Source organism: Portunus trituberculatus, chromosome 35 (genome assembly GCF_017591435.1).
Source record: "Portunus trituberculatus isolate SZX2019 chromosome 35, ASM1759143v1, whole genome shotgun sequence".
NCBI lineage: Eukaryota > Metazoa > Arthropoda > Malacostraca > Decapoda > Portunidae > Portunus > Portunus trituberculatus.
Genome location: NC_059289.1, coordinates 11,475,926 through 11,500,925, shown reverse-complemented (window position 1 = coordinate 11,500,925; position 25,000 = coordinate 11,475,926). Strand labels below are relative to the sequence as shown.

General features: G+C 42.6%; 1 protein-coding gene and 1 long non-coding RNA gene across 7 annotated transcripts in view; one reads left to right on the top strand and one right to left on the bottom strand.

The window, feature by feature from the left end:
• Positions 1-25,000, top strand: part of LOC123513007 (serine/arginine repetitive matrix protein 2-like) — a 163,852-nt gene that overhangs the window by 90,523 nt on the left and 48,329 nt on the right. The gene's annotated exons all lie outside the window — the stretch shown is intronic.
• The window catches only part of LOC123513012, a 20,914-nt gene continuing 12,124 nt past the window's right edge, over positions 16,211-25,000 (bottom strand). Inside the window, exon 2 of the long non-coding RNA XR_006677243.1 lies at positions 16,211-16,256. This is a non-coding gene — a long non-coding RNA (uncharacterized LOC123513012). The remainder of the gene's footprint in view (positions 16,257-25,000) is intronic.

Here is a 25,000-nt window from a genome sequence, read left to right as displayed (position 1 = left end):
TACTAGTACGTATGTGTACCTTCAAGTATGCACCTCCTAGACTAACATTCTACGCCCATTCTATTCCACAGCTTTAACCAGCAATATTACAGACATAACAGGACTGAGGGAACACTGTTGGGTTAAGCGAAAGGCAGCATCTGGGAAGCAATAGCGAAATGGGGTGTGGCATAGAGACAGAGTGGGGAGGAGGAAGTGAGTGGAGAGATGGGGGTCTTAAGGGCATCTGGGTAGGGCAATGAGAGGCTATAGAAGATTAGGGAGTGGCTGGAGGCTGAGTGGGAGGCTGGGAGAGAATGAGTGAGGTAGCTGGTTGGGCTGGTATTGGGCTAGGAAGAGGGGGTGTTTGTTGGTGTTTTAAGCGGTTGTCGATAGTAGAGTGCAAGTAATCGATAACGCGAGAGTGCACGAGTTAAGTTAATAGGTCAGGATGGCTCGATAGTGCATTTACCTAACTAATGAGAGAGAGAGAGAGAGAGAGAGAGAGAGAGAGAGAGGAACGATAATTGTCCCATACAGTCTCTCTCTCTCTCTCTCTCTCTCTCTCTCTCTCTCTCTCTCTCTGTCAACACTTCTCACGTTGTTATCCTGTTATTGTGTTACTCTCGCTCTCAAAACAATCTGCAACACCATCAACACTCTCAAAGCACAACACCACAACACAACACCGGAGAGAATACCAATCACCCTCACTCACACTCACACTCACTCTCTCTCTCTCTCTCTCTCTCTCTCTCTCTCTCTCTCTCTCTCTGCTCCCCTCATTTCCTCCCTTTTCTCCCTCGTTTCATTCACTCCTTCACACTTTCTTTCCCATTTATCCTTTTCACCTCTTTTTTCTCTTCATTCCCCCTCGCCCTCTTAACTTTCTAATTTTACTTTAATCGTCTCTCTACTCCCTTATCCCCTTCTTTCTCTCATTTGTATCCCCATTTTTTCATTTTTCCTTTCCCTCTCACCTTTTGTTCTCCCATTCCCTCACGCCTTCTTTCCTTGTTCCCCCCTAGCACCATCTCTCGCCTTCCTCTCACCTTGTCCTCGCCTTCCCCGCCTTTCCCCTCATTAGCTTAGAGTGGGTGCTTTGATCTTACCTCCCTGACCCTCCTTCCCACTTACTTCACCCTTACACACACACACACACACACACACACACACACACACACACACACACACACACACACACACACACACACACACACACACACACTCACTCTCTCTCTCTCTCTCTCTCTCTCTCTCTCTCTCTCTCTCTCTCTCTCTCTCTCTCTCTCTCTCTCTCTCTCTTTACTGGTTTATTGAACGTTAGTCTCATCTCATAGTCATTCTACTCCGTCTCTCTCTCTCTCTCTCTCTCTCTCTCTCTCTCTCTCTCTCTCTCTCTCTCTCTCTCTCTCTCTCTGAGCCATTAAGATGACCTTTCGCATCACTTAAGCCTTCAATAAGCATCACGTCTGGCAGTTATTAGTTGTATTAAGTGGTTGCTTTCATCTTGTATTTCTGGTGACGTTCAGCAATACAGAGATGAACGCAACCTTCCCCGGTGCGTCTTTATGATTCACTGCGGTATTGTCTGCCGATGGGCAATTTGACAAACGTGGCTGTCGCTTCTTACCGTTTGTCATATTGGTTACGGTTCGCGAGAGTTTTGCTGATTTTGACTTTGAAATCATTAAAATATCTTCCAAAGTCTTTTTCTTCCTTTTTTTCTTATTTCAATCTGTGTTCTTTTCGTATAATCCCCTTTTGTGCATTCTCTCTCTCTCTCTCTCTCTCTCTCTCTCTCTCTCTCTCTCTCTCTCTCTCTCTCTCTCTCTCTCCACTCACGTATGCACATTTCAGTTTCCATTTCTTTTCCCTCTCGTCTCCCTTGCCTCTCAGCTTCCCACCTGCCTCTCTCCTCACGCCCGGATGTTTGGCTTCCGGCCGTCTTAACAGCATTGAGTTTATCGTACCTTGCGACTACAGCCTCCGGAACACCGCCTCACACTCCCGGAACGCCGCCTCACACCCTGGAAAGAAACGCCGATGTTCAATGCAGGACTTTTAAATCTTTTATTCGTTGAATGCCCGGGAACAAAAGCTTGATTTTTATAGTTTTATTCTCAGAACACCTGAACCACTTTATCCTGAACTCTCTTTCTCTCTCTCTCTCTCTCTCTCTCTCTCTCTCTCTCTCTCTCTCTCTCTCTCTCTATATATATATATATATATATATATATATATATATATATATATATATATTCTGGTGTGTTATTATTATTGTTATTATTATTATTATTATTATTATTATTGGTGGTGGTAGTGGTGGTGGTGATGTTATTGCTGCTGCTGTCGATACTACTACTTTTATTACTACTACAAGTACTACTGTTATTACTACTACTATAACAACAACAACCACTACTACTACTACTACTACTACTACTACTACTGCTACTTCTACTGCCACCAGGTATTTAATTAGCATTTACGAGACTGCACTTAAGAACTAAAAAGCCTTACCATAGCGAGAGAATTCAGGAAAGTTTTGAGCATCTTAAGTGTTCTGAGCATCTTGAAGTGTCTGTTTATTTTTCTGGTTTCTCCTTTCCTTCTCTTTCTTAATCTTCCTTCTCAGAGTCACTTTTTTCTTACCTTCTTGTTCTTGTTCTCTTTACTTTTCGTCCTCCTTCTTCGCCTCCACCTCCTTCTTTTTCTTCTTCTCCTTCTCCTTGCACTTCATTATCATCCTCCTTCTCCCCTCCCTTCTCGCCTCATACACGAGCCACCTCATCTACGTGCCTCCTTCACTATCTGACGAAAGCCTGTGTTGTCCCTCCCTTGCCACATACCTAACTAAGTCTTCCCTCGCTGCTTCCTTGCCTCAAATTATTACTTCTTTGTTTACATCAGAGAGAGAGAGAGAGAGAGAGAGAGAGAGAGAGAGAGAGAGAGAGAGAGAGAGAGAGAGACTACATACATATAAAACGGCACATCTATGGAAATACAGTTCTCTTTTTTTTCTCTCTCTTTTTCCTACACTTTTTTTTTTTCTTTCGTAGCCAATAGAGAGTGAATGTAAAAGACCGTGTTTACATTTTCTTTCCGAGTGAGAGAAAATGGGATTCGTGGAGTATATTCTAGAAGGCGAGTTTATTAGAGGGAAAAATAAACTCGACGAAGTATATGTACGTATCTGAGAGAGAGAGAGAGAGAGAGAGAGAGAGAGAGAGAGAGAGAGAGAGACGCCTCGTATGTGGGTCACCTGATAGTTATCGTTTATATTGTGGTAACACGCAATGAGGGGAATTAAACACACACACACACACACACACACCGCGAAGGAAAGGAAAGCGAATGTGGAAGAAAATGGAAAGAAAAAGAAATTGAAAGGGAAGGAAAGGGAAGGGAAAATATATCATGTCATTGTCCTTTTTTCCCATTTTTCTATGTCCTTTTTTTTTTTAGGTCGTGTAATTAAGTCTGGTAGGGAACCTGTGTTTGAGTTTCTCCTTTTTTTTCCATATTATTTTCCTTTTTTCATATCCTCCTCCTCCTCCTTCTTCTCCTCTCCTCCTCTTGGTGGATTTGTGGTGTGCTGTTCTACGTATTTCTTCTTTCCTTGCTTTTTTCCTTCCTCTTTTTTCTATTGTTTTCCGTCCCCCTTTTTTTCATATCCTCCTCCTTCCTTGGTGATTTTGGAATTTGTTCTTCTATTTCCTCTTTCCTTCCTTCATTTTTTCCTATTTTTTTTTCTACCATAACTTATCTTTGTCTCATTTTCTATCTTTTACATAAATACCTCCTTCTATTCTTCTTCTTCTTGTACTACTTCTTCATCATCCATTATCCACTTGTGTTTCTTCCTCTTACAATTGTCATTATCATTCCTCTCCTTCTTCTCCTTGTCTAGTTCATGGTTACCCTAATTTTCGTAGCTACAGTGAGCAGTGTGGTGGTGGTAGCGGTGGTAGTAATTTTGTCTTAATTATAGGCGAGTGGTAGCCTAGACTCAAGAGGGAAGAGGAGGAGGAGGAGGAGGAGGAGAAGGAGGAGGGAAAACAAGAAGGAAGGAGAGAGGAGGGAAAAGGGACTGTGGTTTGTCTGCGGGGCGTCAGCTGGTCAAGGAGGGGATGGGGCGGGGAAGGCAGGAGGCGAGGTTAGGGAGGGAAGGAACGGTTCTCTCAAAAAAGTGAAGTTAGTCCTTGGAAACTCATGAGCGGTTCAGCGAAAGTTGGTGGTGAATCAATAGGAATGTAGTCTGTCTGCCGATGTGTGCCTTACTTCTACTACTACTACTACTATTACTATTACTCTTGCTGCTGCTGCTGCTGCTACTACTACTACTACTACTACTACTACTACTACTACTACTACTACTACTGCTACTACTACTATTACTACTGCTGTTGCTGCTGCTTCTACTACTACTACTACTACTACTACTACTATTGTTGCTACTACATTTCTATTGCAGAAGTAGTAGCAGCAGCAGCAGCAGTAGTAGTAGTAGTAGTAGTAGTAGTAGTAGTAGTAAACAGCACTTAAAAATTCTTCAAGCAGCAACATACATAACACACCGCAAGCCAGACACCGTAAGCGGACGGACAGAGAAAGACAGACAGAGAGATAAATAGAGGGCTGACTTTATAGACGGACGCAACTGGAAGCCAAACACTCCCTCACATATACACAACGGTAACTGCACAGGTAGCAAGGAGCCCATAGTAACAAACCACATCACACCCACCCACCAACCAGCCCACCCACTCCCGCTCCCTCTCACTTACCTCACTGCGGCGGAGGCTGTATAACGGAGGGAAAAGTTTATGGATAAGAAAATAAAGCAAGGAGAGGGAGAGAAGTAGTGGAGGAGGATAGTCGGTTGATGGAGGATGGGCGTGGCTGGAGATAACGAGGGCGTGGCATGGCGTGGGTGGCGGGTTGCGGGTGGCGGGTGTTTGTGGTTCTGCAGGATGAAGTTCTGGGGAGTTTTTATGTTGCTAATTACCTCCCGACACTGAGGACTCGAGAACCGTTGTGACGAGAGAGAGAGAGAGAGAGAGAGAGAGAGAGAGAGAGAGAGAGAGAGAGAGAGAGGGCACATTCCTATCGCTACACTCCCTCAGAACAAACGAGACGGTCATAAAAGACTACATATATTGTCTATTTCTATTACATTGCTGATAACTCATTGGAGGAGATGAAGGAAAGTCACGTGAGACACTCCCACATTCCTCCTCCTCCTCCTCCTCCTCCTCCTCCTCCTCCTCCTCCTCCTCCCCGAGAACCAAACGGTATTGACTCAGGGCTGCAGTAAAAAAGGTAATAAGGTATAGCGACAATACACGATAATCCAATAGCACGAAATTGACAGGAAAGGACAATGAAACAGATAGTAGAATGAGAAGGTAGTAGTGGTGGTGGTGGTGGTGGTGGTGGTGGTAGTAGTAGTATAGTTGTTGAAAGAAAGCAGAAAAAAACGTTGAAAATTAATCAGATATTTATTCATGACAATAATGAAACGTAATGAAGTGATTTAATTAACTGACTCACCACTTCTGCATTCCCCTTCACTAACAACTTATGAAAATGCCTTGGCCGTACAAGAACTCTCACTAAACCATTTTACTGACTAGATATGTAACAACAGACAGAAAGAACTGAAGTATTTTACCATTTTGTCTCTTTTTGGCTTTCGATATACGCTTAAAACTTTGGCAACGCGATCTTATTAAGTTTGAGACACCACACTATAATTAGCAGTCAAGTGATAAAGTGGAAGATTTTAATTAGAATGGTTAGATTTGCTACAGTGATATAGGAGACTGTTCTTAAAGAAGTCGTTGTTGTGTTTCTCTTTAACTCCTTCAGTACCATAACGCGCTTTCATATTCATTCTGCTTACCTACTATTTGGTGATTTTATACAACTTCAGATACTCATGTGGGGATTAAGATAGTGAAGATTCTGGCCATAAATCTTCTGCCCTCCATAGACCCTTCCTAATGCCAGTAAAATCGTCTAATCATACCCAAACTCATGGTAAAAAGTGCGTCCCAGTTCTGAAGGGGTTAAAAGTGTGTAGTGAGCTCTTAGGATTTCAAGGGTGTCTATAAATGTAGTGGTAGTTTAACAAGGACACGACCGATAATTTGTTAGGTCTTTGAATATAGTCCTTATGGTGGAACAGTGTACAAGAATATGAGTCTGTGTTTTATGTACCGCGTCACGACCAATAAATTCTTAGGTGTTTGTCCTTATGGTGGAGCAGTGTACAAGAATATGTTATGTGTTATGTACCGCGTTAGTCAATACTTCACATCCGGGTGCTGTCTCTAATTTCTCTGAGTAAGAGCCTTGTCTGTCCCTATATGGATACCGCGTGACATGAATGCACGAACTCCACCCAATCATTTCCAAGCAGGACGAAGAAGAATTATATTATCATCTGTTCCACTCGCTTATCTTCATGCCTTAAGACCCTCTCAGACAATCCGCCTCAGTAATGTATCCTTTGTTATTTTCCGGTAGTATTTTCACGGTTACTGCCCCCGTGAATACGTTACCTCACTGCATCCTTCTGCTAACTCCTTCCTTTCTTCCTTCCCTGCTTCCTTCCCGCTGGTCCGCTACACAAAGCCGTCTCCTCTCCATTACATCCATTACTGATTTGAGAGTATGCACCATTCTCTCTCTCTCTCTCTCTCTCTCTCTCTCTCTCTCTCTCTCTCTCTCTCTCTCTCTCCCTTTCTCTCTCTCTCAACTTTGTAACATAAAAAGTATGCTAAACTAAGGTGAAAATAAATAAAAGAAAAAATAACAACAACCTTGGAAAGAAAAATACGTCTTTTAACTAACATGAAAAAAAGATTGCCAGGAAAAATAAACTGAAATGCATCCAGTGAAGCAGAAAGTCATATACGCAATATTTGATAGCTTTTATTTTTCTTCTTGTCCTTTTTTTTCCTCTCTTCTCTTCTCGTCCTCCTCCTCTTCTTTCCTTTCTTTAACTCCCCTTATGTAAAATGCATTGTCTTTAATCTTTATCTTCACGGGCATTTCTTGTTATTTATCAGCCACTTCTCTCTTCCCCCACCTGCGTCCTTCTATCCTTGCTGCTCTCTCTCTCTCTCTCTCTCTCTCTCTCTCTCTCTCTCTCTCTCTCTGCGCTTCCATTTTTCTTTCATCCCTTCATCCACGTCTCCTTCTTTTCCTCCACACCTTCATCACACACACACACACACACACACACACACATTTTTTACTTCCTCCATCCATGACACTCCCCAATTTTTCCTCCCTCTCCCCGCTCTCCACCCCTGCAATGCTTATCTTTAATCACCTCACCTTTGGCTATCTCTAAACTACCTCATTAGGAGTTAACGACGAGGCATTTAGGAGAACAAGAGGCTAAGTAGGCAGTTTGGAGTTCGAGAGTGGAGGAGGAGGGCACGGGGAGGTGAAGGTGATGGAGGGAAAGCTGGTTGGGGAGCAGAGAGGGAGTAAAGGTGAATCTAGGGCAGATACAGGTAGTATATTACGACAGGTAGGCAGGGAGGCGGGCAGGCTACACACATAAAAAAAAAAAAGGTCTAGAAGGATGGAAAGTCTCGTTTAAGGGAACAGAAAAGGAAAAGAAAATTGTCCCTTGTCTTTGCTTTCTCGTTAGTCAGTTTGTTCATGTTATTCTGTTGTACTTTGTTATTGTTATTGTATTCTAGTTTTTTTTAATGAAGGTTGTGTCTTGGCAGTAGATGGAGGGATGTATTACTAAGCTTTTGAGGTTGATAAGTAAAAGCAAAGTGCCCCATACCATTTATTAACTCTCTCTCTCTCTCTCTCTCTCTCTCTCTCTCTCTCTGTTCGCCTGTCCCTATTCCTTTTCATTCTACCATCTACCCTCCTCCCTTCCTTCGTTCCTTAGCTGTAATAAGTTCTTCCTTAATGCAACGTTGTGCTGATATGAGAGAGAGAGAGAGAGAGAGAGAGAGAGAGAATAAATGGTAGTCTTATGTTAGTGGATTCTCTCTCTCTCTCTCTCTCTCTCTCTCTCTCTCTCTCTCTCTCTCTCTCTCTGTATTTAATATTTCATCTTGCTACAAATGCATTCCTTTATATTGTCGTATAAACATCACTTTAAAGCGTTATTTGTATTTCTCACTATTCTTCTTCCTCTTCTCTCACACACTCCATACTCTCTCTCTCTCTCTCTCTCTCATCAGACCACGTGTGTTAAGGTATGCTGGTAGTACCCCCATTTGGTTCTTTTCCTTCCCTCTCTTCCTCCTCCTCCTCCTCCTCCTCCTCCTCCTCTTCCTCCTCACTCTCACATGCCTCCGCCCCTCCCGGCAACACTTCACTCAGCACTACCCTACCTCCATTCCCTCCATCCTCCATTACGTTTCTCTCTCTCTCTCTCTCTCTCTCTCTCTCTCTCTCTCTCTCTCTCTCTCTCTCATAGCCTCCTCTCTCTGATCTTCCTCTCCCCTCACTCTTCACTACTCAAACCTCTTCTCCACACGCCTCTTTTTCTTTCCCTCCTCCTCCTTCACACACACACACACACACACACACACACACACACACACACACACACACACACACACACACGCACACACACCTCCCACAACCTAACCGAAATGACACCCTTGCCAGGTTCACATACCAACACTCTCTCTCTCTCTCTCTCTCTCTCTCTCTCTCTCTCTCTCTCTCTCTCTCTCCATACGTTATATACTGACATGAAGAATACGATAACCTGTTCCTTGCAGTGTATTCATAGCCGTGACTCAAATGTACACTTGTTTCCAGCGTACTACACGAGTGTGATATATTGATCTTGTATTTTATTCTTTTCAGGTAAGCAACGCACGTGCACCACTTTAGAGGAGGAGGAGGAGGAGGAGGAAGAAGTGCGGCAGCATATGGTATGTAGTAGACCACAGCTGTTATTTCTTCTTACGTCCGACAGTACCGTAAAGAGAGAGAGAGAGAGAGAGAGAGAGAGAGAGAGAGAGAGGATAATTCGAACCCAACCTTTTCACTGGTAAACATATAACTACAGTACTCCTGAGCTTGATGAGCCGTGCTGTGACCTGTAACTAACAAGAGACAGGTGAGAGGACTCGGGTGCGCCCCCGGTACGGCCTCACCGGTAGGCTTTACCTATGAGCCGTGGATCATCGGAAACACACACACGCACGACCCCTAATATTTCTCGTTGCCAAAAGGTCGGCGCGGCGTGGCGGCAACTCCTCCAGGGGCAAACGAAGGGAAGAGAGAAAAAATACCCGAAGAGGCAAAAAAAACCTCCGGGTAAACACTTGAGAGTAAAAGTTTTGTGAAAAATACGAAAAAAAAATGTGGAAAGGGGAAAAAGAAAGAAATATGTTACATGGAATAATTGCCGGTAAATGGTATCAGGTTTTGTTTTTTTCTTTTACTTTTTATCGACGTTATATTTGGTGACGTACGCATTCCAGACTTACGGCTAACTAGTGAGATAGAAAAAAATGTGTTAGTTTTGAATACGAAAACAAGACATTTGTGATTATCAATAAAGACTAATATAGTGATCAAAATGAAGAAAAAAGAAAATATCAACATATATAACAACTACATAAACGCTTTTTAACTAAAATAAAACAGTCACTCCTAATTAGCAATGACCATGTGAATACAATAACAATAAATTATGATAACGTCAGTAAATAAAAAAAAAAAAAAATTGACTGTATAATCGTGAAACAGCGGCAGTTACGTCATTGATAACGATAATAGCAAAGAGATAACTGTGGCTAGGTGATTGTGACAAAATATGATTATGAATATCACTATCAAATATGTGAGTGGTTTTATAAATGAAGATATAAGGCATACCTATAAACTTAACTGCAGCAATACAGCATCAAAATATAAGCAAAGTTGACAGAAACTGCACTGAAACATACAACGGAGGGAGAGCTTCCGTCAGTAATCTAGTTTGTTGCAGTGTACCACTTTGAGTTTCACAATATCGGGACCGAACGCAGCACACCATTAATTCCCTCAACCTGAATTGCAGTCAGGCGAAACAAAGCCAGCACCACCGCAGCCTGAAGGTCACACACAGCGGGATGGGAAAATAAAGTCAAGAAGACAGGGACGCGTGACGGGAAATTAACAGCACAAATAACGGCAGGAACATCAGTACCAATTGACACAAAAATAACTGTCAGGAGAATAGACAGACGAGCACACACACACACACACACACACACACACACACACACACACACACACACACACACACACACACACACACACACACACACACGAATAAAAACAGGAACACTATAGGAAGTAACAATACAGGTAGGAAAAAATATCAAAAAAAAGAAAGACACAAAGAAAATGCAAACTAACATCAGACATAGTGACAAGGGTAGGAAAAGTAACACTAGAGAGAAAAGCAGAGCGTGTGCAGGTAAACAACAGAATTAATCACATAACAAGTAGTGCTAAAAAGACAAGTAAAGTGGGAACAATGACAATAACGTAACAAATATTGAAAAAAAAAAAATACTGCAACATGATTATATAAGTAACAATTCTACAGCACAAAATGGGATGAAAGGAATTGTGTTAATTAAATGAGATTCCAGTCAGGAGGGTTTGGATTACTCTCCATACAACACCGGACGGTTTTTTATACACAATTGGATTCCCATTCCTGTAAAATTTTAGTGTCCCATTCACATAGACTTGAATTACTTCTATGTAAGCTTAGATAGTAATTCATGTGGGTTCCTGCACGACACAACACTAGTTTACTCTATTTTGTATCAATACTTGAATCTTATTAAGGAAACAATTCTTTTTGTGGGGGACCTTGAATCTTTTATACGGAACCTAGAATTCTGTGTAACTTCAAACTCTCTACTGCGTACGTTCCAATCCTCCTTTACGCAGAGTTGGATTCCCTTTTAGATATAAACCTGCATTCCTCGTAGGTTTGAATCCCCTTTCCGCTTCTCCCAAGTCGGATAAGAGTCACGCATGGTATGACGGAGCATATATATAGCAACTTTCCTTAACTATAAACACCAGAGGGAGAGCTGAGTACTGGGCAGAGAGGGAACAACAGAGAAAGGGAAGGAGGAAGAGGAGGAGAGGTCATGGGAAGGGCGGAAGGGTCGTGGGAGGATGGGAGGATCTGAGGTGTTATCCTGTCCCCCTCTCTCTCTCTCTCTCTCTCTCTCTCTCTCTCTCGTCAAATTGGGTGCAGGCGCCTTCCTCTTATTTCCACCTATTTTCTCTTAGGCCCACGTAAGACTCCCGTGGTGCTGGGAAGAGGAGGGGAAGACACGCAGGAGATGAAAGGAAGACGTGAGGGAGGAGACGCATAGAAAGGGAGAGGAGAAAAAATGGGTAGAGTTGGCATCAGTTGACTCTCTCTCCTTACCAGTGGCCTCAAGTTCTTCCTCTCCCTCTCCCTTTCCTTCCCTCTCTCTCTCTCTCTCTCTCTCTCTCTCTCTCTCTCTCTCATGTTCCTGTGATTCATCTCTCGTCTTCCTGTTTGTTGTATGTTAATTCTCTCTCTCTCTCTCTCTCTCATTTATTTATGTTATTCTTTCACTTTACTTTCTTTTCCCTCATTTCCTCTCGTCTCCTTCCTTCGCCTTCACGCCCACCCACGCTCCTTCATCTCCTCCATTTCCTTCCCGCCCTTCCTTCCTTCCTTCCTTCCTCCCAGCCACCCTCCTCTCCCTCTTCCCGCCCTCCCACCACACTCACCTCGCTGGCACGGTTCCAGTAACTCCAAAATTGGACACACACACACACACACACACACACACACACACACACACACACACACACACACACACACACACACACACACGTCGCTAAACAGGAATGCAGAAAGAGAAAAAGATCTTGCTTTCCCCCAAACAAAACATATGATGTAAACAAGCAAAGAGTGTAATCGAACAGAGACTCTTTGTGTGTGTGTGTGTGTGTGTTGAAGGAGGCTGCCAAGAATATGAAGTGATGAATAATGGTCACACACACACACACACACACACACACACACACACACACACACACACACATTCGCCATGAACCCTAAAACGCAAACATGTACGTGACTTGCAACTAACGTTAATCCCAAACAAATACTTGAAGGTCACATGTTATCGTTAAGCACTCCGCCCTGTAACCACACACCGTGCCATTTGTTGCATCCTTCACATCAACTACAGCCTCAGAAAACGCAGCTCTTGAAACGAACTTAATATCAGAAACCTTGTGAAGTTCATTATACGAAGAACTCTATCGTCCCAACACTCACAGATCTCATCAGCTTGAGAATATACGAACGTACAGGAAGATACAAAAACCCCAGTTCCTAAATCATACTTGTTAGTCACACTTATATCCTCTTGCCGTTCTTAATCATATATTCATATAATCGTAAGTTTCTGCTAGTCATGGAACATATGGTTAAAATGTATAAAGTTAGTGTTATGAGAGGATGATAAGAAAGGAAGAAAAAATTACTAAGATCGACTGTGTGATGGAGGATGTTAAGTAAGGGTTAGACGAAGCAGAAGCAAAGAATAACCACAGCGGCTCCGTATGAGAGAGAAAAGAAAGAAAAACAAGACTTAAAAAAATAATGATAATCAGAGATGCGCAAATAAATTAATAAATAAATAATCAGAGTATAATGTGTGGCTGTTCTCTATACTAGTTAGTAACCACGCCAGCGACTGTTAATAGCCCTCGTGGTATTCAGACACAAGTGGCAGGTGACGTCATGCTGAAGTCGCTGCAACACTGCAAGTTTCATGAAGTGAGGAAGTGACGCGATCCTTCCACTCCCTTTGCTGAATAAAAAGATGACAGCAGCCTCGTAATATGCATAGGGGTTATGCAGTGTATCAGAGAGAGAGAGAGAGAGAGAGAGAGAGAGAGAGAGAGAGAGAGAGAGGAAAGAGACAGTACACCCAACTCATACTACTACTACACCCTCCCTCTCCAACACATAACTTCATCCCATGCTTCACAACTTCACACCTCCACCTCCTAACTCTGAGGCGGAAGTCCCTCTACTGGCCCACCATAACACCTGGCACCGTACGCAGCAAAGACTGACGACACGTTTTAATTACGGACCCAAAAATACGGGGTGACTCGGATGCCAGCAGGAGGGGGAGGGTCGGAAGCGGGTACTCGGGAGGCGGGGATGGGTGGCAGACGCGCGGTTGGCGGTGGTGGCGGTGGGTAGAGGGCTCGCACGGGCAAAAATTTCATCCTGGCAACACTGATTATGGTGCATTTTCGTGATTTTTACCTCATTCCATGGTGTTTTATGCTTCGCCCTTCATGCATTGTGCCTGCTTGAGACGCATAGGGAGTGGTGAGTAATAGGAGGAGGGGGAGCAGTGCAAGAAGAGGTTACAGGAGGGGGTAGGATAGGAAAGGAAGCAGAGAGAGAGCATGGGAGGGGAGGAACATGGTGCAGGAAAACGTATCGTACTGGACAGTCAGCGGCTTAAGCCTGAAGCAGCAGTGACTTATATGTTGCGTCACTGTGTCCCTCCCTTCCTCCCTCCCTCACTCATTCCCATTACTCCAGCCCGTCCCTCCCTCCGTTCCCCTCCCTCCCTTCATGCTGCATCACCACACCACAATATCTTCCCCAGTTAAGTTTAAATATATGACTATTAACGCAAGAATCACCGTGTCTAATTACAATTGTCTCTCTCTCTCTCTCTCTCTCTCTCTCTCTCTCTCTCAGTCCATGTCAGGTCACCTCGTGAGGACCGCAAGATCTGTTGCGGTCTGTTTTTTTTTATATGAATCTCTCTCTCTCTCTCTCTCTCTCTCTCTCTCTCTTATCTGCATACACGTGTCAATTTTTTTACTTGCATCTTATGACTCTCTCTCTCTCTCTCTCTCTCTCTCTCTCTCTCTCTCTCTCTCTCTCTCTGCCCGTAGATCTCCCCATCCTCCTTTCGTCATTAAGAATATTAAGTAGTGTATCCAAGGGTCCTAATGTCACTTGTTGGTTGGTCACAGCTACTCTCTCTCTCTCTCTCTCTCTCTCTCTCTCTCTCTCTCTCTCTCTCTCTCTCTCTCTCTCATGGATGTAAACTAGGGTATAACCATAATATAAAGTGAGAGTGAGGTTTGTTCTTTCACTGGAGACTGAAGAGGAGGAGGAGGAGGGAGGAGATAAAATGGGAGAAGTAGGTGGTATATTTTTCCATTCATTTATTCCGATACATGCGGGCACGAGAGAGAGAGAGAGAGAGAGAGAGAGAGAGAGAGAGAGAGAGAGAGAGAGAGAGAGAGAGAGAGAGAGAGAGAGAGAGAGAGAGCGCGTCATGCGGGTTGGCTCTTATCTGCGGACTCCTCGACCTTTTCAATACCGTCATAGCAATAGGAAAATTATCGTAAGGGGAGACTATGATAACCTTGGAAGCCCAAAATATCGTAAGTTGAGAAGCGTATCCACCTACCTAGTCCATCTCCACCCTGTGACGTTTTTCCTTACTTTCCATTCTTCTCTCCTCTCTCTTACTCAGTGTCATGGTAAGAGTGACTTCCTGGATCTGTTGTTCTCTTGTTCGTCTCACCAATGCGTGTTATCTAATACTTCAACCTCTTCAATACTGGGACACATTTCTATCTTAACCTCTTCAGTACTGAGATGCAGTTTTACCATGAGGTTTGGATGTGACTAGACGATTTTATTTGCATTAGGAAGGGTCTATGGAAGTCAGAAGATTAATGGCCAGAGTATTTACTATTTTAATCCCCACATAAGTTTCTGAAGCTGTATAAAATCGCCAAATAGTAACCAGAATGGATATGAAAAAACGCGTCATGGTACTGAAAGGGTTAGACCATTTTATTTTACATTAGGAAGGATTTATGGAGGTCAGAAGATTAAAGGCCACAGTCTTCACTATTCTAATCCTCCACCTAAGTTTCTAAAGCTGTATAAAATCACTAAATCGTAACCAGAATGAATATGGAAACGCCTCATGGTACTCAAGAGATTAAAACGCTAAAAAAAAAAAAAAAATGAAAACCCGTGCAATATCATCTGTAACCTTTAGTACTTAGATAAAAAAAAATAATGGGGCTGAGGTGTCGAGGATAAAGGACACTCACACCTACTTGCGTAACTATTTCTGAGGCAAGAATGACACGTGACAGAGGAGGAGGGAGGAAGAGATGGAGGGGAAGAAGGGACTGAGGGTGGGGCGGCATGAGCGAGGTGGAGTAACTTAGGGCATCACTTGTCTGCTTGAGAGGCGCCCAAGAATAGCCTGACGCGGCGCCCTGCGGGTCATCTATCTGGTGGCCAACGAAAGCTTGTACACTGAGAAAGAGAGGGAGGACTGTGCTTCTCTCTCTCTCTCTCTCTCTCTCTCTCTCTCTCTCTCCCCCTTTGGCGCCTTCATTCATGCTGCCTCTCGGGAACTGATGGGCTTTAAACTCCGCCAAGTGCGTCAATATTGTATTTTTTATAGTGTATTTTACCTCTCTCTCTCTCTCTCTCTCTCTCTCTCTCTCTCTCTCTCTCTCTCTCTCTCTCTCTGGCACTGTTGGCTCTTGTATTAGAAAGACTCAAACATTTTTTCTTTCTTTCATCAGTTAAGCTCAGTTTTCACTCTGCTTCGCCACCTTCACTTCACCTCCCTCCCTTGCTCTCTTCCCGCGTCCCTCCTGCTGGCACCGTTCTGAACCCCCGAGGTGGCATTGAGGTGGAGCGGCACACAGACACCCTCCCGAACGAACAAACACGAAACAATTGAAGTAAATGAATAAATAACACGCACAACTGTTCCCTTCCTTGTGGGTCTGGCCTGGGCGTGCATGTGTGCGTGTGTGTTAAGGGAGACAGGTTACTCTTCACCCCAAATAGAAGACAAGTGCTCATTAACCGCAGTCTCGAAACAGACAAATGAACATCGACCCGGGAGACGTGAAATGCGTGAGGAAGACGAGGAGAGAGAGAGAGAGAGAGAGAGAGAGAGAGAGAGAGAGAGAGAGAGAGAGAGTTAAGAAAGGAGGTAGCAACAGTGATGGTATTGTGTGTGTGAGAGAGAGAGAGAGAGAGAGAGAGAGAGAGATGGCGTCGTGTGTTTGACAGTTCGAGCACAATAGTTGCCAAGATAATTAAGCTTTCTCGTCACTCATCTTTCCTTCTACTTCCTACTCTCTCTCTCTCTCTCTCTCTCTCTCTCTCTCTCTCTCTCTCTCTCTCTCTCTCTCTCCTTACGTCCCTTCCACCACATCCCTCCCTCCACCACTTCCTTCAACCACTCTTCATTCCTGCTTCACTTCTCATCTGTCATTCCTTCCTCTTTCCTCCTGCATCCTTCGTCCTTCGCTCCCTTCCTTCACCGGCTCTACATCACTCTGAATCACTTCTCCTCTTCCTCCTCTATCACCTCTTCCCTTTCCACATCCGCTCCTACCTCCTCTTCTTCCTCCTCGTCCTACTCTAACGTGTTGTTCAGAGGCATTACACGTAGGGAAGCCACTACAAGCTGATTGAGAGAGAGAGAGAGAGAGAGAGAGAGAGAGAGAGTAGTCACTGAAAATTGCTCTCTTTAAAAACCCTTGTGGTATTTAACTTTCCGTGACCTCAAGAGACAAAAGTACAAATGCGCATATCCTTTCTCTCTCTCTCTCTCTCTCTCTCTCTCTCTCTCTCTCTCTCAGCTTCTAGGGAACGTGTTAGTTCATACGAGGGTGTTTGCTATCAACTATAACCTACATTAAAGTCAAACACGTACCATAAAACGAGAAGGGAAAAATGATGTTGGGTCTCTCTCTCTCTCTCTCTCTCTCTCTCTCTCTCTCTCTCTTATAGGCCATAACTGATCCTGAGAGTCTTCAGGGAGCACGACTGAACAACCCTCGTGTCCCTGTTGACTTCTTTGATGTAATCCCGATCAGCTGATGGAGGTAAACAAGATTTCGTCGTGTTTATTCGATCAGCTGTGTAATTGAACGTGTACCGGAATAGGGAGATGCAGTTGTAGGTGTGTGTGTGTGTGTGTGTGTGTGTGTGTGTGTGTGTGTGTGTGTGTGTGTGTGTGTGTGTGTAGGCTTAGTTTTTTGTTCGTTTTTTGTAACGAGTGGAAGTGATAGTGGTGGCAATGATGGTAGTAGTGGTGGTGATTAGAATTTCATGCTTACTCACACACAACAGGCGCAATGCTGGTTGGTGGTGGTGGTGAGGCTGGTGTGGGTGGGTTGTTGGGGGGTAGAGGGAATGAGGACACGAGCACCGCCGTTTGTTATTGTTACTGATATTGTTAAATTTGTTGTATTGTTTCACACGGATTTTAAACAACAAAGAATCTTGATATGTAGTTTTTAAAGCTATTGGATTCCACTGCATATATCAAAGCAACAAGAAACGGAAGGAAAAATAAATATGTATTAGTGCAAATGTGAAAAACCAAGCGTGTTGTTGCTCTTGGTGTTATTGTGCGTGTTGAAGATTACAAGTCATGTAACCAACTATGCAATGGACGGTTTCTCTCTCTCTCTCTCTCTCTCTCTCTCTCTCTACATATTGCTTTATCCGTATCCATCTTTCCTACTTCCACATCCTTCTCTTCAACCTCTTTCCTTCTCACTCCCATCTTCTCTTTCTCCTCCTCCTCCTACCTCTTTATGCTGTTTAAATACCTTTCAGAGCACGCGAGGGATAAAAGTAGACATTAATATCTAAACTCTCTCTCTCTCTCTCTCTCTCTCTCTCTCTCTCTCTCTCTCTCTCCAGACGAAACTTTCTTGTCATGGCGGAAGAATTAGGACGTGAAAGAAAGTTTTATATCGTCATGTGAAAAGGAAAATATTGCTTGAACTATTTTACTAGCGTGGGAAAAAACTGAGTGAAAATGAAAGTGGAGTTTGATTTTTATCTTAAAGGAGAAGAGAAAAGAGGTGAATTTTTATTTGTTAATTTATCTTCACATTTATTAATTCGCATTTTTTATTTTTGGTTGATTGTTGAAAAAAAATGAAGTTATGTAACAAAGAGAAGAAAATAAAACCAGGAGTAAGTTTTTTTTTTTTGGTAATTTATCTTCCTATGTATTGATTTGCATTTTTGATTTCTTGATGCTTGAAAGAAATGACATTGTTTTTTTTTTTTCTTTATTTTGAAGTGAAGTTATGTAACAAAGAGAAGAAAATAAACTTAGGAAGAAGTCAATTTTTTAAAGGTGATTAGGTGTGAACACTTAACTCTTTCAGTACCATGACGAGTTTTCCTATTCATTCTGGTTACTATTTGGTGATTGATTCTATACAGCTTCAGAAACTCATCGTAGGATTCAAATAGTGAAGACTATGGCCATAATCTTCTGACCTCCATAGACCCTTCCTAATGTCAATAAAATCGTCTTATTATAGCCAAAACTCAAAGTAGAAATGCGTTCCATAACTGAAGGGATAAAAAAAAATAAATATCTTTCACGTTTGAAAATTCATATTAAAAAGCTGAATACCCCAAAAAATAATAACCATAATAATAATAATAATAATAATAATAATAATAATAATAATGACATTCGACAATTTCCTTTTATATAAATTTTTAGGATATTTCATGATTTTTTTTTCAATTTATTCTTTTCTTTTTTGCCAAACCACAGCGCACAGAATGACCCAAATGAGGAATATTATTAAGAGATTACATAGTGATTACTTTCTCCTCTTATTTTGCCTCAGGGATTAGAAAGTGTACGAGATATACATTTTTTACTTGCAGAAAAGAAATGTTCGTAACAAGACAGAGAAAATGCACCAACTCTATTTTTTCTCTACTTTTTCTTTATTGCGTTTCTTTATTTTTACTTTTTTTTTTTTGGTCATCTTTCTTTTACTTTTTCTTTTTTTTCTCTTCCTACTTTCATTTACTTTTTTCTTCCTTTTTTTTTACTTTTTCTTCTTCTTCTATTTTCCTTTGCTTTGCTTTTCTTCCTTCTTTCTTTACTTTTCTTCTTCTTCTTCTCTTTCTTTTACTTTTTTTCTTCTTCTCTGTCTTTACTCTTTCCTCTACTTCTCTTTCTTTACCCTTCTTTTCTTGCTTCTCTTTCGTTCACTTTTCTTTTCTTGTTTGTTTTGTTCCTTTTAATTTCTTTTCTTACATTCCTTTCTTCCTTTTCGTTCTTTCTCTCGGTTTTCATTTTCATCCATTTCTTTTTTCGATTTTTTATTTCTTATTCAGGATAAATTCACACCTGAAAATTTGCTGATGTCTGATTACGAGAGAGAGAGAGAGAGAGAGAGAGAGAGAGAGAGAGAGAGAGAGAGAGAGAGAGAGAATCAATCCTTTGGTGTTGGAAGAAGGCCAGAGAGATGCGTCTTCCCTTCCTTTCTATCTCTTCCTCTCACTCACTATTTTGCTCTATCTCTCTTTATCTCTCCCTTCCTTTCTCCATTACTACCGTCCTTCTCTCTGTCTGTCTGTCTGTCTGGCTGGCTCTCTGTCTGGCTGGCTGTCTGGTTGGCTGGCTGTCTGGCTGGCTGGTTGGCTGTCTTGCTGTGCCGTCTGTCTGTCTAGGCGTGTGTGTGTGTGTGTGTGTGTGTGTGTGTGTGTGTGTGTGGCCTTTAAAGTTGTGGGCGAATTTGAGTGCATATGGGATTTCTCTCTCTCTCTCTCTCTCTCTCTCTCTCCACTAGGCAGGAGGGAGGGAAAAATATTAAAGGTGTCAGAAAACAAAGCCGCCCACACCTGCTTTGTCCTTGCACATCTTCCTACACCTGTGCCTCCTCCTTCTCCTCCTCCTCCTCCTCCTCCTCTCCTCCTCCTCCTCCTCCTCTTACTCCTCCTTTTTGCTTCGTTTTCCCCTTCACTTCTTTCTCTCTGCCCAAAACATGCATCTCTTCCTCTTTCTTCTCTTACCAATCTTTGCAATATCCTTTTTTCTTTCTTTTCCTCTATTCTTTTCTTCTTCCTTTTCTTCTTCCTTTGTTGTTGTTGTTGTTGTTGTTGTTGTTGTTGTTGATGTTGTTGTATGTTTATATTATTATCATCCAAATTCTTTTTTTTTTTTTACTTTCATTCTATGTTTCTCACAATTGGTTTTTTTTTTTTTATTTACTTTTATATTCAATCTTTTTTTTTTTTTTTTTTTGTCGTCGTCTTCGCTCAACTCCTTTTCTTCTTCCTCCTTCTCCTCCTCCTCTTCCTACTCCTCCTTCTCCTCCATCCTACTTCCCTAATTTCTTCCTTCTTCTCTTCCTCGTCCTCTTTCTCCTCCTCCTCCTCCTCCTCCTCCTCCTCCTCCTCCTCCTCCTTCTCCTTCTCCTCCTCCTCCTAATTCTCCTTTTCCCCCTTCTCCACACACCTGCATCCCTTACCAGTCAGTCATTCATGATCTCTTCCACCTCTCCTTCCTCCCACCTGCTCCCACGATCTCTCTCTCTCTCTCTCTCTCTCTCTCTCTCTCTCTCTCTCTCTGGGTGTTGCGTCAGAGCGGAGAGCCAACATTCCTCCCGTCCTTCTTCCTTCCCTTCCTCCTCCTCTTTCTCCCAGTCTGATGGAAGTGAGGGAGAAAGGAGAGAGAGGGAGGGAAGGAGGAGAAGGAGGGAAGATTGCCACAGCTGCCAACAGAGACACATAACCTCAGATGTTTCTCCAAACCCTTCCTCCTTCCCTTTTCCCATTTCTTCCCTCCCTCCGTCCCTCCCTTTCCTTACCAGAGATTTTCCTTGTCATTCCACCATTCCCTTTCCTTCTGTCACATCTTCATTCCTTCCTTTTTCTTCCATTTCTTCCTTGAGTTTCCTTCTTTCCTTCTTCCTTTCATTTTTTTTTCGATTCTTATCTTCTCCAGTCTCATTATTCCTTCCTTCCTTCCTTCCTTCCTTCCTTTCCGCGTCTTTCATCATCTTTCCTTTCTCGTGAAGTCTCCATTTTATGTTTTCTCTTTCCTTATTTACTTCTTCGTCCTTTCCTTCTTTTCTTTCTGCCATTCTTTCATTCCTCTCTATCCACTTTTTTTTTTCTCTCTGTTCTTTTTGTACTCCATTCTCTTGTTTTTTTTTATTCTTGTTGCTGTTGTTGTTATTGTTTGAATTATTGATATTGTTATCCTGTTTTTATTTTCTTCTTTACTTCGTTTCATTCTTTCACTCCTCTCTACCCACTTTTTCTCTCTCTGTGTTCTTTTTCGCACTCCATTCTCTTGCATTTTTGTTGCTGTTGTTGCTGTTATTGTTGCTTTTACTTGTCTTCATCTTCATAATCTTTCTCTTAATTCCTATCCTTTTTTTTTTTCTTTTTCACCCTCACTCACTTCTGATCCTTTCCACCTTCTTAATTCTTCCTCTCTTTCCCCCTACTGTTCTCCTGCCACGCCCATCCCAGACAAATATTTATCGCTTAACGCTAACTAAGGTAAACATTTATGACCCGTCACCTGTTTAGCATCGTTGAGACACGACAAGGGATAACAAATAGGACGATTATCAATCCCGCCACGACACCCACGAAGACAGAGAGAGAGAGAGAGAGAGAGAGAGAGAGAGAGAGAGAGAGAGAGAGAGAGAGAGGGAGGACAGAAAAGTGGAAAGATATAAAAAAAAGAGGTGAGACATTAAAAGAAAAGAAAAAAAGAGAGAGATAGAGATATTATACAGTATAAAGATAGAAAGGGAGAGAAAAACACTAAAACAAAGGACGAAAGTGGAAAGAAATAGGAAGAATAAAGAATGAAAAAGAGGGAAGGAAGTGAATATATATAAAAGAGTAGGAAGAGGAGGAGGATGATGATGGAGGGTAAGGAGTAACAAACAACCGAGGACGTGTTAGTTCATAAGGAGGTGTTTGTGATCAACTATAACCTAATCAAAAGTCAAACACGCACCAAAAAATACGATGATGAGGAGAAGGAGGTAGAAGAAGAGGAGGGGAAAATGGTGATGATCTCTCTCTCTCTCTCTCTCTCTCTCTCTCTCTCTCTCTCTCTCTCTCTCTCTCTCTCTCTCTCTCTCTCTCTCTCTCTCTCTCTCTCTCTCTTTAGGGCCGTGTTGGGGTGACCACTGACAAGTCTTGACAAAAGTTAACACCAAAGACACCACTGTTTTCCTCTCATTCTCTCCCACTCTCTCTCTTTTTACCCGCCTGTCCCTTCTCTCTACGTGCATCTTTCCACTACCTCTCCCTTCCCTCCTTCCTTTATCTATTCTCTTTAAATCCTCTCACGCGTCTTCTCTTTCCCTCCTTTCGTTCCCTAGAAAGAATGTAATAAAAAATGAATATGGAAGTTGAAAGGAAGGAAATGGGAGAGAAGGATTACCAAGGAGAGACAGAAAAAGCTAATTCAATAAAGAAACTAAACCAGAGAGAGAGAGAGAGAGAGAGAGAGAGAGAGAGAGAGAGAGAGAGAGAGAGATTGTAATTACGGTCATCTGACAATTTGTACTCTTATATAGGAAGTAATTACATTAGAACGTATTACAGGCACACACACACACACACACACACACACACACACACACACACACACACACACACACACACAAATATATTCTTTCACTTATTTCACGTCCACACTCGTCAAATTTATCTTTCATTTTCTTTTCTTTCCCCACTTTAGCATGATTTCCGTCATTTTAAACCTCCATTTATTTATTTCTCCTTCCCATTATTTCTCCATTTCTTTGTCTTTCTTCTCTTTCCTTTCTCTCTTGCTTTTGCTTCATTCCAAACACGAAGTTAAGTTTCTGTACCTGGATGATAAAGATGTTTCCTCCTCCTCCTCCTCCTCTTCCTCTTCCTCTTCCTCTTCCCCCTCGCTCTGTTTTCTTTACTTTCTTTTTCATGGTCAAAGTTGGAGGAAACGAGAAACGGAGGGAAGGTAGGAGTGCAAGGAAGGTCGCGACCGGGGAGGAATGAAAAGCAGATGGGAGAGAAGGAAGGAAGAAGTGGTAGAGAAGATGAACGGATGAGAATGAGCAATGGAAATAAGTTCTCTCCTATCATTTATCCTATCAACGTTCCTTCCCATAAAAAGTGCTCAGATCTAAACGCAGCTTATCATCCAATACATGGAAGATAAATAGATGGAGGAGGAACGGGATGGGAGAGAGAGTGAGACAGAGTGATGAGGAGATAGGAGAGTTAGTGAGACAAATGCCCGTATTCAGAAACGCTTTGCTCTCTCACCCTCTGCTTTCCAAAGGCTCCACATGAAGATACCAGTGTTTTTGAGAGTATTTTTACTGCTCAGGTGAAAGATTGGTAAGATTTATCGTTTTTTTAAAAGAAAATAAAACTGTCTTCAAAACCTATCTAGTTGTCTCTGTGGTCTTGGAAAATTGCCGTAGTGAGAAAGGAAGGCGTTTCAGAATACGAGTGAGAGTGAGGGAGGGAGAGAAGGGAAGGATGATGCGACGGAGATTCATAAGCATGCGGACAACACGGTGAGAAATGAGAGAGAGGCGGGAAGGGGAGATACGTAGGAAAGTCACGTGGACGGGGTGAAAGACAGGAAGAGGGAGGCGACGGACGGGGAGGGGAACAGGGAGGGTAAGTGGGTTAGAGCAGGAGTGGAAGGTGTGGACTTGGAAGGGGAGGTACAGAGCGAAAAGTGACACAAATAGACGGGAAAAAAGTGTGTGGGCAGGTGACGCAACTTCACCTGCAGTGTAGGAAGCGACGCAGATGAATTAACAAACTACTCACTGCGACCAATGTAACCTCTCTCCCCCCTCTCTCTCTCTCTCTCTCTCTCTCTCTCTCTTGACCACATACCTCAGGTGGATGATAATTTAAGGAGAAACTGTTAATGACCTTCTTAAGAACCACAAGTAGAGCTTTCAAGGTGGAGGGAAGCTTATGGGTGGTATTTGTTTGACTTCTCTTCTTTATTCATTTATTCCTCTTTGTCTTCCTCCTCCTACTCCTCCTCCTTCTCCTCCTCCTACTGCTTCTCTTCCTCTTCCTCCTCCTCCTTCTCCTTAATCCACACCCTGCTTACCTGTTGTCATAATATTCTTTTTCCACCTACTATTTTGGTTGTCGTTCTCTCTCTCTCTCTCTCTCTCTCTCTCTCTCTCTCTCTCTCTCTCTCTCTCTCTCTCTCTCTCTCTCTCTCTCTCTCTCTCTCTTTTCGTCACCTTCAACACATTTAATTTTCCTTGCCTCATTCTTCTTCATCCTAATTTTCCACTTCCTTCTTTTATTTTTTTTTTCATCACTTTCGTCCTTCCTCTCCTTCTCCTCCTCCTCCTCCTCCTCCTATTCCTCCTCCTCCTCCTCACCTTCCACCAGTCATCCTCACCATTCCGAGTGCCTCATTTTCTTCCTCCTCCACTTTACCATTTCATTTTTTTCAAGTGTGTACCTCACATTTCTTCTTTTCCACTTACTTCCCTCCACCGCTTTCCTCCACAGCATTTCCATCTGTCACCTCAACCCTTCCTCCTCCTCCTCCTCCTCCTCCTCCTCCTCCTCTTCTTCTTCCACCATCATCATGACTTTCACCACCCTGTCCACCCTGCCACCCTCCGCCGTGTTCCTACCCCTCCGTGGCGGCGCGAGACACACTGCTAAAAGGGGAGAAAAAAATGATGCGAAGGGAAAAGACAAAAGGGAGACCAGCCCTAAATAATCCCCTTTATGTTTTGTGTGTTTTTGTACGTCAACCCTTTTTCCAACTTTCATTTCCTTTTTTTTCTCCTATTTTTATTTTTTGTTTCCTGGGGGTATTTTAACTTTAGTAGATTTCACGCCTCAAAATACGACAGCTTTTACTACTATTACTACTACTACTGCTGCTGCTGCTACTACTACTACTACTACTACTACTACTACTACTACAAGAGCGAAACTGACAATAACAAGAACAACAAAAACAATAATAAAAGCTGTGCCAACATCAACAACAACAACAACAGTAACAACAGCAATAACAAGAACAATATATGATAAAAAAACATCAATTACATAAAATGACAAGTTTGTGGAGGGAAATACTTGTTGCTTTCT